The sequence below is a fragment of the Aegilops tauschii genome, chromosome 7 (genome assembly GCF_002575655.3).
Source record: "Aegilops tauschii subsp. strangulata cultivar AL8/78 chromosome 7, Aet v6.0, whole genome shotgun sequence".
Lineage (NCBI taxonomy): Eukaryota > Viridiplantae > Streptophyta > Magnoliopsida > Poales > Poaceae > Aegilops > Aegilops tauschii.
In genome coordinates, this window is record NC_053041.3 from 46,407,727 (window position 1) to 46,419,182 (window position 11,456).

The 11,456-nt window shown below is 40.3% G+C and overlaps 1 non-coding gene across 1 annotated transcript; it reads right to left on the bottom strand.

Annotated features, from left to right (window-relative positions):
- Positions 1-6,461: 6,461 nt before the first annotated feature.
- Positions 6,462-10,383, bottom strand: LOC109739418 (uncharacterized). Its single transcript, XR_012188582.1, has 4 exons — positions 9,896-10,383; positions 9,678-9,816; positions 7,157-9,157; positions 6,462-6,735 (listed from the first exon to the last, which is right to left on the bottom strand). It is a non-coding gene; the product is annotated as an uncharacterized protein (transcript).
- Between the last annotated feature and the right edge of the window lie 1,073 nt (positions 10,384-11,456).

The window sequence follows — 11,456 nt, forward strand, 5'->3', positions numbered from 1 at the left end:
TTATCCAGGTGTGGTTGAATTGACAACTCAACTGCTAATACTTGAGAATATTCTTTGGCTCCCCTTGTGTCGAATCAATAAATTTGGGTTGAATACTCTACCCTCGAAAACTGTTGCGATCCCCTATACTTGTGGGTTATCAAGACTATTTTCTGGCGCCGTTGCCGGGGAGCATAGCTCTATTCTTTGAGTCACTTGGGATTTATATCTGCTGGTCACTATGAAGAACTTGAAGGACGCTAAGACAACAATTTATCCCTCAACTACGAGGGGAGGTAAGGAACTGCCATCTAGCTCTGCACTTGATTCACCTTCTGTTTTGAGTAAGCTTGCGACACCTAAACCTGCTTCTGCTATTCGTTCTGATATGTCGCATGTTATTGATGATGCCACTTCTGCTATGCATGATACTTATCATGAAACTACTTCTATGCTTGATACTACTGTGCCACTTGGTGAATTTCTTGATGAACAAATTTCTAGGGCTAGAGAGAAAGAAAATATTGAAACTGATTATATTGATGAAAGTGGTGATGAAGACTTGCATGTTATTCCTGAGGGTTATGTTTTTGATAAAGAAGCTACTTTAGCTATTTTAGCTTGCAAAGATAGATATGAACTCAAGAGGTTATTAGCTAAATGGAAGCAGCAATCTCTTAATGATAGAATGAAACCTGACCCTGCTTTTGCTCCTTCACCTATCTGTGTTACTGATAAGGATTATGAATTCTCTGTTGATCCTGATATAATTACTTTGGTTGAATCTGATCCTTTTCATGGCTATGAATCTAAAACTGTTGTGGCACATCTTACTAAATTAAATGATATAGCCACCCTGTTCACTATTGATGAGAGATCTCGCTACTTCTATATCCTTAAAATATTTCCATTCTCATTAAAGGGTGATGCTAGGATATGGTTTAATTCTCTTGATCCTGGTTGTGTGCATAGTCCCAGGACATGATTTATTACTTCTCTGCTAAATATTTCCCTGCTCATAAGAAACAAGCTGCTTTGAGGGAAATATACAACTTTGTGCAAATTGAAGAAGAGAGTCTCCCACAAGCTTGGGGGAGGCTTCTCAAGTTACTTAATGCTTTGCCTGATCATCCTCTTAAGAAAAATGAAATACTTGATATCTTTTATAATGGACTAACCGATGCTTCCAGACATTACCTGGATAGTTGTGCTGGTTCTGTTTTCAGGGAAAGAACACCGGATGAAGCTAAAATTTTATTGAATAATATGTTGACAAATGAAAATAATTAGACACTTCCTGAGCCAGCTCCTGAGCCAATTCCTGAGCCTATTCCTAAACCAACTCCGAAGAAGAGAGGTGTTCTATTTCTCAGTCCTGAAGATATGCAAGAGGCAAAGAAATCTATGAAAGAAAAAGGTATAAAAGCTGAAGATGTTAAGAATTTACCTCCTATTGAAGAAATACATGGTCTTAATTTACCGCCTGTTGAAGAAACATATGATCTTAACCCATTACCCATTGAAGAAACTCATGGTCTTGGTAACCCGACACAGGTAGTAAAGGTAAATTCTCTCTATAGATATGATAAAGCTAAAATCCCTCCTACTAAAATTGCTAGCCAATGCTTGGATGAGTTTGATAAATTTATGGTTAAGCAAGAAGATTTCAATGCTTATTTTGGTAGACAATTAAAACAAAATGCTTATATGATTGAGCACTTGGGTGATTATATGGCTAATGTTAAAGGTGAACTTAAACTCATTAGCAAACATGCTTCTATGGTTACCACTCAAGTAGAACAAGTACTTAAGGCTCAAAATGATTTGCTCAATGAAATGAATAGTAAGAAAAATGATTATGCTGTTAGAGTGGCTACTAGAACTGGTAAAATGACTTAGGAATCTTTGTATCCTGAAGGCCACCCTAAGAGAATTGAGCAAGATTCTCAGAGAAATAATATTGATGCACCTAGTCCTTCTAAAAAGAAGAAAAAGAAAAATGATAGGACTTTGCATGCCTCTAGTGAACCTATTGTTGAAACACTTGAGAATCCAAATGATATCTCTATTTCTGATGCTGAAACACAATCTGGTAATGAACATGAACCTAATGAAAATGCTAATGATGATGTTCATGATGATGCTCAACCTAGTAATGATAATGATGTAGAAATTGAACCTGCTGTTGATCTTGATAACCCATAATCAAAGAATCAACGTTATGATAAGAGAGACTTTGTTGCTAGGAAACATGGTAAAGAAAGGGAACCTTGGGTTCAGAAACCCATGCCTTTCCCTCCCAAACCATCTAAGAAAAAGGATGATGAGGATTTTGAGCGCTTTGCTGAAATGATTAGACCTATCTTTTTGCGTATGCGATTAACTGATATGCTCAAAATGAATCCTTGTGCTAAGTATATGAAAGATATTGTTACAAATAAAAGAAAGATACCGGAAGCTGAGATTTCCACCATGCTTGCTAATTATACTTTTAAGGGTGGAATACCTAAGAAACTTGGAGATCCAGGAGTACCAACTATACCATGCTCCATTAAAAGAAACTATGTTAAAACTGCTTTATGTGATCTTGGAGCCGGTGTTAGTGTTATGCCTCTCTCTTTATATCGTAGACTTGATTTGAATAAGCTGACACCTACTGAAATATCTTTGCAAATGGCTGATAAATCAACTGCTATACCTGTCGGTATTTGTGAGGATGTGCCTGTTGTGGTTGCAAACGTTACTATTTTAACGGACTTTGTTATTCTTGATATTCCCGAAGACGATAGTATGTCTATTATTCTTGGAAGACCCTTTTTGAATACTGCAGGGGCTGTTATTGATTGCAACAAAGGCAATGTCACTTTTCATGTTAATGGTAACGAGCACACGGTACACTTTCCGAGGAAACAACCTCAAGTTCATGGTATCAATTCTATTGGGAAAATGCCATCGATTATTTTTGGAGGTTTTGAATTTCCTCTTCCTACTGTCAAGAAGAAATATGATATTCTTATTATAGGGGATGTGCATATCCCCGTTGAGGTAACATGGTGTTATTCGAAATTTCTCCGGTTCCATGTTATTCAAAATGAGTTTGTTAACAAGACGTGATCAACCTTGTTAGTGGATTCCTTTTGATGAGCATGAGATGGATGAAACTAGAAGGCACAACCTTCTGTACCCTCTTTCTACTTTCTGTTATTTAGTTGAAATAAAGTAAAATTAGTATTTTCCTGTCTGTTTCCTGATTTATCCGTGCAATATAGAAATACCCGGAAAATAAAAGTTCTCCAAATGCCCTGAAAATGGAATATGATTTTTTCTAGAATTTTTTAGAATATCTAGCACTGAGAACACAGCAGGAGGGGCAAGCACCTGGCCACGAGGGTGGAGGGCGCGCCCTACCCCCCTGGGCGCGCCCCTGCCTCGTGGGCCCACGGTGGCTCCCCTCCACTTATTCCTGCACCCACACACTTCTTCTTCCTCCCACAAACACCAATATCCAGCTCAAGCACGAGTTCTAGCTCATTTTGCTGCGATTTTCGATCTCCTTGCTCAAAGCACCTCTCACAAAACTGCTTGGGGGATTGTTCCTTGATATGTGACTCCTCCATTGGTCCAATTAGTTTCTCCTTGTTCTTGAGCTTGCATGTCAAATTTATATGGTTCCAAGTAGTTCTAATGCATGACATGGTCTCTAAGAACTTGTAGGAGTAGTTGCTATCAATTTTGTTGAGTTTGTTTTACTTTTGTTTGAAGTTACTAAAAATTTCAGAATTTTTCAGAAAATAATGAAGAGATTTTTGAGGGGCTCATCGAGCCGAAGCTCGAAGGAAAAGCAAAATGAAGAAGCACAGAGGCCCAAATATAATTTGCCTCGCACCGCGGAGGTTCGGCCTGTGAATGGCCTTCCGATGATTTCTTGAGAGAAGCCGGGATTTATGATGATTTCTATTCATTGGCTGAGAATGCTGGCCTCACCGACTTCGTCCGCGACCAACGTCATCAGTATCTCTTACTCACTAATACTTTTGTGCAAAACTTCTACTATTTTCCTAAGGAATCACCTCCTTCAGTAGAGTTTCATTTATATGATGTTGTTAAGAAAATGCCACTAGATGAATTTTGCAAGGTTTGCAAAATACCCTTCGAGGGTACCTTAGATGAACCACATCGTAAAGATATGGACGGGTTTATTGACACCATTACTGTGGGGGAAACCAGGAAGGTTTCCGACGCAAGAATCACTAGCATACATTTTCCTGTTTTACGCTACTTTACCATATTTGCTAGTCGTTGCTTGATTGGTCGTGGAAACTGTGGAAACCTTAGTGTTCCTGATATTATCATTTTGTTCCATGGTTTATTTTCCGATAACACTGTTAGTATGGGCGGTATTATTGCTAAACGGTTAAGTTTGAACCGTACAAAGGGCCCTATCTTTGGAGGTATTTATGCTTCACGCCTTGCTGCACATTATAACATACCTATTAGGCTCTATGAGAAAGAAGAAAAATTGCTGCCCAATGCTTATTTAGATTATAAGAGTATGGTAGCGCACGACTTTATTGTTAAGAATAAGGAAGGGGAGCTTAAATACAAATTGTTCTTTGATAAACATCACCCTGAGACTATTACCTTGCCTGCTCCTTCCTTGTTTAATTTATCTGCAGGCCCGTATCTCGTTTCGTGGGCGGCCATTTACGCTTATAGGAACCCTACACCAGCCCCTGAGCCGGAACCACAATTTGAGCCTCCATGACAGTCTGATTACTTTTGGGATCCCGAGATGACTGCCAGCCAGTGGCAATCAGAGTCTTCTTCATCTCAGTACGACCCCGGCTACAACTATGGATATCCGCCAGGCCATCCGTGGCAATAAACCAACTTAGGCCAAAAGCCTAAGCTTGGGGGAGTACGTATTTCCCACCGACATTACATTTATGTTTACACACACTCATTGCTAGATGTCGGTGCTCATACTCTTTCACTGTAATATCCATGCTAGTTTATTTTCTTTTTCTCGCTTTCTTCTTGTGTGTTTAATAAACCTTAAGAAAAACCAAAAAAATAGTGTAGCTTTTAGCTAGTTTACTTTTCTTGATGTAGTAGTAATAATTAAAAAGAAAACCCAAAAAGATTTCATGTTCTTCTTTTGCCTGTTGGGAGCTTTCCCGTGTAAATAGATTTATCTCTTTTCTTTTCTTTGGGGGTCGATAGGAGAAGACCATGATTAAATTGTTGAAGTGGCTCTTATATGCATTATTGTTGATTTAACCAAGAGCCCATATTGCCTTGTCTTCTCCTGTTTATTGAATGCTCGCAGATTCCAGCTTAGTCCAATGCATGTGCACTCTTATTATTATTCACTTCGTTCAGTCGTGCAAGTGAAAGGCAATTATGACGATATATGATGGACTGACTGAGATGAGAAAAGCTGGTATGAACTCGACCTCTCTTGTTTTTGTAAATATGATTAGTTCATCGTTCCTGATTCAGCCTATTATGAATAAACATGTTTGCAATGACAATTAGAGATCATAGTTGCTCATGCCATGCTTGATTAGCTATGAGTTATAATGGTTTACCTTGCGTGCCAACATGCTATTGAAATGGTTGTGATGTGGTATAGTGGGGTGGTATCCTCCTTTGAATGATTTAAGTGACTCGACTTGGCACATGTTCACACATGTAGTTGAAACAAAATCAACATAGCCTTCACGATATTTATGTTCATGCTGGATTATATCCTACTCATGCTTGCATCCAATGTTTATTAATTTTAATGCATGTTCATGACTGTTGTCGCTCTCTAGTTGGTCGCTTCCCAGTCTTTTGCTAGCCTTCACTTGTACTAAGCGGGAATACTGCTTGTGCATCCAATCCCTTAAACCCCAAAGTTATGCCATATGAGTCAACTATACCTTCCTATATGCGGTATCACTACAAGAAATATGTCAACTTGTGACCTTGACTATTGGTCACTGAAAGGTCATTGTTTTTCATTTGCAACCTTTTTGTGACCAAAAACAGAAGGTCAAAAGCTGGCAGTCGTAAACTGAAATTAACGACCTTCTCTGTGAGAAGGTCGTAGACGTTTACGACCAAAACAGAAGGTCGTTGAACCCATGACCTTTTGTTTTGGTCACTGGCTGTCTGCCCAGGCCACGTCGGATCCGACGTGGCAATCTGACATGGCAAAATTGCGACCAATTGAAAAGGTCGAAAATTAGAATCGGCCCGGTCCAATTGGGTGTTTATATGGGCCGAGCCCATTAATTCAGCCTTTCTATATATTTTTTTCCTGTCAAACTTTGGTCGACTTCATGGGCCAAGCCCAACAATTTGGCCTTTTTATTTCATGGGTCATGGCCTTTTTGTACCAACCGTTTTAGTTTTTTTATATAAAATGGGTCCACTAGTCAAACAGGTCCCACTTGTCAGGTTCTGATAAGTGAGTCCCAGCTATTAGGCCCAGATTCTTCATATTTCAATTTGACAATAATAAAATAACCAGTAGTATATACAAGCTTATTTACAAGCTCTACAAATGACACGTCCTACAAGATGTAGCATTTACAAGTTCTACAAGTTACACGTAATACAAGCTTAGTTGATAGAAGCTCTACAACTATGGGAATCAGTTACAAGCTCTACAAGTGTTTTCTTCTTCTACATGTAGCTCCTTCAATAGCGATCAAAATCCGGACTCACTGGAGGGCCATAGTCAGGACTGGGCCTTCCACGGACGCCCTGTTACATGAATCAGCTGATAAAAATTAGAAAAACTGGAGCCAATATATTATGAACATTCTATTCAAAAAAGGAGTAAAGGACATTCTTTGTTTCATCACGTTACAAAGGAGCAGCACACACCACAACTTTACTCGACACACACACACATACACACATGAATATTAAGCTCAGTTCCAGCAACTATATCATGGTTTAACAGCTGGCCTCAGCATCATCAAACCACCATGCTTATGATCATAATCTAAGCATATCATCAAACAAAACCTACACAGATAAAGATCACATCACATCAAGCCACAAGCGCACCAGCGCTGGCATGAGATTCAACGCAACAGCAATGGGGCTACCACAACAGCATCAAAAACCTAAGCATACTAGAGAAAATAGATAGTTGGTGCTGGAGGGACTGGTGAATTACCTCAGTGGCGTACTTGATGGGTGATGATGGTCCTTCTAAAGGAAGTAGTTGTCGTCCACAGTTAAGAGGTTTCATACATCTGTCTACAACAATCAGCAAACCAGAAATCAGAACGAATACTTCAATCTCATAAGAAGTTTAAAAAAGACTATAGTAGGACAGAAATATGTGGACTACTTCTAAAATGGTACATATAGCACATGCCTAAACAAATATGTGCTTTCAAGGTTGAAAGCTTTAACATAGAACGCTAAATAATTTGTTGCCCAAAAGGTGCTATATATACACCAAGTCATCAAAAACCATATGTAGAATTTATAAACATAAGGAGCAGAATTTCTAAAAGAAGTACACCATTACATAGTGCTACAGCAAATGTGAAATGCTTGATGATGTACATGAATTCACATTTAGAAGGAAAGAAATGAACTGTAAAACGTTCCATATCTGAAACATATTCACTCAACTAAAAGAAGGTCGAGTATTACTTGCAAATGAAAACATGCTAGAACCTTTCTGTCAATTTATGAGAAGTAGAACCACTGTGCCACTTGGTTGTTCTTTAAATAAAAAGATGAGTTGTAACGCAGGCTAACAGAAACGCTATGAGCATCGTTTGAGCAGGCCATCCAGGATGATGTACAAATCATAATGAAAGCATGATTATATATTTCAGGATGATGTACAAATCAGAATGAAAGCATAGAGCTGACAAGTTTGATGAGCTTCGATATGAAGAGAAGAATAGAGATACTAGGTAATTCAGTGGGTTTGGGCTTGACAACAGGAAGCAGGAACACATCAATTGATGAAAACAAGATGCTGAATTATATTTGGTAGTATATATACTGTGGTATACTATGTTCGTGTCAAGGGCAACTTTCGTACCAGTGCCTAAAAACATTGTAAACAAGTACAAATACTCTGTTATTACAAGTACAAATGGACTTGGACTGGGCGACGACGATATCAGGGGAAAAGAGTCAAGTTCTTGATTAGTTAAGAAAAGCTCTATTTTCAAGAAACTTTCACATCAGAAAACTAAAGGAAACTTAATTACTTCTCAATACTATGGAGTCACACTTTCAGAAAACCTGTCTATGTATATACAAACTTGAGATTAGCCGTGCAAAGGTTCAGTGGATCCAAATAAACATGCACATCAGAAAACTAGAGGAACAGACGAACAGTCAACACGTATATATCTAGTCAATAAAATATCTACTACACAAGTGCATACAGTACTCAACATCTACTACACAAGTGCATACAGTACTCAACATCTACTACACAAGTGCATACAGTACTCAACATTCACTCAAATTATGTTGTGCAGGATCGCACCATTCCATTTTCACTCAAAGTACAATAGTACATCACATTTTTGGATTATCACCAAAGGCAAAACTACTCCTGACTATGATCATCAACATCTACTACTCCTAACTACTCCCTGTGCAATCCTACTCTGCAGTAAAACTTCCTCACCCTCCATTCACCCTGTTCAAGTAGTACTGTAGTAAAACTACTCCTAATGCTACAACAGTTAACAGCAAGTGAAATTACTGTGATGTGCAAAATTTACAGTAAATACTGCACTGAATATTACTGAAACTTAACAGAAGTTAACTAAGCTTTTTCAGTTTCAGAATATACAAGTCAGAAAATAAGCTTGCAAGCAAGTTTATGTAAGTAATGCACACTGGAGTACAATACTTCTATGGATTTCTGCAAATAATTCATGATTTTCTAATTAATCCAAGATGTCCATTTAATTAACTGGAAAAGTAAGTTAAATCTTGTTGAATCTTGTTAAATACTCCAAGCAAATTACTCCACACATGTACAGTTCAATCTTGTTAAATACTCTAAGCAAAATTACTGGAGTACTAAAAGTTAAATGTGTTGCACATGTCTCAAGGAACCAGCAGGGCTGCTTGCTCCCTTGGTCCAGCTCCTTGCTGTGCAGGATGACCGAGACTCAGATGCAGAGCGAGCTCCCTGCAAATGACATATTGTATCAAGGCTTTGCAGCAACAAAAGGAACTCACATACAATAGAACTTGTGCAATAGTGTAGCAACACCCCAAAGGAGGCATTACAAAATTCTCAAATAATGTTTCCGAAGGGATTAACCTCACAGCAACACACCAACCTGAATATACTACCACTGTACTGGCACCACCATATATTCAACCAATAGGATATAACAAATACCAAGTCAGGCAGCACATGCAGATAACTATGTTTGTGCAAATCAGATCTTCTGCATAGAACAGTACATCCTATTAAAAAGAATACAGAGATAATCATAGTATTCTACTGCATCCCAGTTCCAATCAAGGGTCGTTTACCATGCGAAAACTAGATCTATAATTAGGAAAACCTGCCAACAGAACCGCACAAAGCCTCCTATTGCACAAATCAAGAGCAGTCGTCGAACGGGACTCATCACATCGACAGGTACAAAAGAACAAGAACCGGGCGAGGGATGGGGGAACAGGGAACGGACGGCACCTACCTCGATGGAACGAAACCTCTCCTCCTGCACCTCCTCCTCGAGCAGAGCAGGGCTGAAGCTAGGCGCAACCCTCATCCATCTCGAGCAGGGCAAGGTCGGCGCCCTCCTGCCGTCATCGCCATCTCCACGCCATGATGACCTGCAGCAAAGGGACGGATAGGAGGAGAAGGTGAGGAGGAGCGGGTGGATCTGGGCGAGGAAGGAGGGGAAGGGCCTACCTGGACAACAACGGTGACGGATCTCGCGAGCTCACGTGCGGGTGAAGGTGGCCATGGACCTCGCGCAGAGGCCCGCGTACAGCGATGGTGGCTGGGGGCCCGCGGCTGCGGGCACGTCGGGAGGCGCGGCCGGCCCGGAGATCACGGCGGTGCGGAGGGCCGGGTAGGCGAGGACGTGGCGGAGCAGGGGGCTTGATGAGCGACCAGAGCCCCGGCACGGCCAGCACGAAGACCCCAGCGAGCTGTAGAAGCTCGCCTGTGAGTACCCCATCCCCGCCGGCGCGGGGGTGGCCATGGATGGGCGCGGGGGTGGCGATGCGGTGAGGAAGGGCTCGCCGGTGGAGCTGATGGGGAGGCGGCGGCGGCGATCTGGAATGGGCGGGTGGCGGCGAGGGCTGGAGGGGAGGGGATCGAGAGGAGCTCGGCGGATCCGGAAGAGGAGAGGAGGAGAAGAGAGCGAGCGAAAGAAAGGAGGCGGGGGGTGGATGCAAAATGACCACAGGGCAGAGCTAGGGTTTCGGGGATGGTGTGGAAGGGCTGAGGACTGCCATTGGATCCACGAACATCCGACGGTGTTCAATGCATGATCCGCGTGAGACGTCCACGGACCAATCAGAATACAGTACGACCTTATGACCATTTAAATTGGTCAAAAAATTCATTTTCTACTTTTCGAGTGCCTAAATTGAGTTTTTTTGTAAATGACCTACCGTATATTTGTTGCAAAATGGGACTAGATCATTTTTATAATATATTAGTCCATATTTAATGTATAATTGACAAAATGGTTGGTTGTCCAAAGTTTTTATACACCTCTGGTGAAAAAGACAAAATTCCGCCGTTTCAGCAGGAAGCGGGTCAAACTTGAACTACAGCTGCCTCATAGTTTGCTCTTTATTTTTTTCAAAAATCATTTCTATGTACATAAGTATCTATTTAATCAGAGAAACACCAAAAAAAATTCCAAGATTCAACCACTAGCTAGGAATGGTCATGACCGCCATTTTGACCGCATTTTGAAACGGGCATGAAAAATTCAAAAAAATCAAAAAAATGGAAAACCTTCGCGTTGTGTCATTATATGTGGCCAAGTTACCAGGAAAAATAATAAACTTGTAATACGATAACTCTTTTAAAAAGTGTTCTCATAAACGAGCTATCATGTGTGGAGATCAATGGCATTCAAGCCAAATGATCAATCTTATGGCCACATTCATGACATAGTTTGTTAAAATGATCTCATATAGTGAACAAGGGTGCATATTGGAATGGCAAACAATGTTGTCTAAGGAAGTTTTCATTTTCTTTGAACGAAAAAATCATTTTCCATTTTTTGAGAGCCCAAAATGAGGGTTTTTTGTGAAGGACCTACCATATATTTGTTGCAAAATTGGACCAAATCAATTTTCTAAAATATTAGGCCATATTTAATGCACAAATGACCAAATGGTTGGGTGTGAAAAGATTTTATCCACCTCTGGTGAAAAAGAGAAACTTCTGTCGATTCAGCACGAAGCGGGTCAAATTTGAACTACAGCTGCCTCATAGTTCGCTCTTTCTT